Source organism: Ipomoea triloba, chromosome 12, assembly GCF_003576645.1.
Source record: "Ipomoea triloba cultivar NCNSP0323 chromosome 12, ASM357664v1".
NCBI classification, from domain to species: domain Eukaryota; kingdom Viridiplantae; phylum Streptophyta; class Magnoliopsida; order Solanales; family Convolvulaceae; genus Ipomoea; species Ipomoea triloba.
In genome coordinates, this window is record NC_044927.1 from 13,287,695 (window position 1) to 13,289,279 (window position 1,585).

The 1,585-nt window shown below is 36.3% G+C and overlaps 1 long non-coding RNA gene across 1 annotated transcript; it reads right to left on the reverse strand.

Annotated features, from left to right (window-relative positions):
- Positions 1-216: 216 nt before the first annotated feature.
- LOC115998180 lies at positions 217-725 on the reverse strand. Its single transcript, XR_004093850.1, has 3 exons — positions 571-725; positions 345-401; positions 217-257 (listed from the first exon to the last, which is right to left on the reverse strand). It is a non-coding gene; the product is annotated as an uncharacterized LOC115998180 (long non-coding RNA).
- Between the last annotated feature and the right edge of the window lie 860 nt (positions 726-1,585).

The following is a 1,585-nucleotide window of genomic DNA, read 5'->3' on the forward strand; positions in this document are numbered from 1 at the left end:
GGAAAGACATCATTTAATTTCTTTACTCACTTAGCTCATATCGTGTGAATAATTTTTCCTTTTCTTCCTCAAATTCGTTCACAGCATCTGTCAAATGTCCTCAACGTAGTCAGTTTAATCTATCCATTAATAATTTATAGTTAATAATATATCAAAATTAACTAATAATAATCATCAATATTCAAATTAAAATGTACAAGATTGGAAGGAATCACATTTTGAACCTCTGGTGCAATAGATTGAGCACTGAATGGCACCTGGTAATTAACATTAGCATCAGAATTAACAAGAATGATAAATCAATGATGCCTACCACAATGAAAAAGCAAAGCAGTGACACTTACTGGCTTTCCACATGCAAAAATATCCACAATGGTTGTCTCATCAAAAGCAACAGTTATCTAAAAGGACAATGTCAATCCAATAAACCAAAGAATGAAATATCCACAACTAAGGAGCTGAAAATAGAAAAGGCTTGTATCTTGGAATACTACTAACAAATTGAATCATTTTTAGGAAAATTCTAGTGAATAGAAGTGCAAAAATATATGAGAAAAAGTGAGCAGATACATTGGCAGCTTGTTCTTCAGAAAAGGTTCCGGATTTGTGGAGTTCCTTGTAGAGCTCGCCGCCGTGAGCATACTCCAAGATCAGGAAAATCCTCTCATCGTCATGGAACCAGCCGAAGAGCTTCAGAACATTCGGGTGGCAGAGACTGATCTGGATCTCCAACTCCCTTCTCAGCTGATGATGCAGCATGTACTTCTCTATTTGCTCTTTAAAAATTATCTTCAATGCCACTGCATACTTGCTCTGCAAAACCACCATTTCGAGTTTCAGTTCCAGAAAGAAATTCAAAGGAAAAATCGATCTAGTGGCTTAAAAAGAATACCTTGATTTCACGGGCGATTAACCCCACATCCAAACTCTAAGAAACCAATAACCTCAGTGCTTACACTGAACTCAGAGAATCAGTAAATTCTTTTCATGATTTCTAAAAGACCTAAATGACACAAATAGAGACCTAAGTTGTCAACAACAACGGTGATTATAGGAAAATGATGGGTGAAGAACTTACTGGTTTGAGTGTGAAAGATTTACAAAGCTTGGACAACCAGCTGGTCTGAACTTACTGGTCTGAATGCAAATACTGACAGAGCTAAGTGCACAAGTTAATATAACTGGTTCCAATTGTTGAGAAAACACATTCTGTATCATCTAAATAGTAGGTGACCATGCTATGTTAAATAAGGTTGTGATAGTTATTTCAGGGTGATATATAACAAAGAAGATCCACTTATTTGTTTTCTGGACTTCATTAGGGTTGTGCAATGGAGAGAAATAGGGGTAAGATAACTTAACAAACTTCTCTATATTATCAGAATTCAGAACTCAGAAAGCAAATAAAACCACTTGCACCTAGACACCAAACTAGAAATAGGCAAATAGCTTACCTGTAAAATAGGTTGTAGAAGGCTTGGGTCAAAACTCTCAGAGGATCGCAAAAGACCCCATATCCTAAATACTTGTGCCCTGAGATCCATCATGCTTTTCTGTTCAGCAGGATTCATAACAGAAGCAGTTC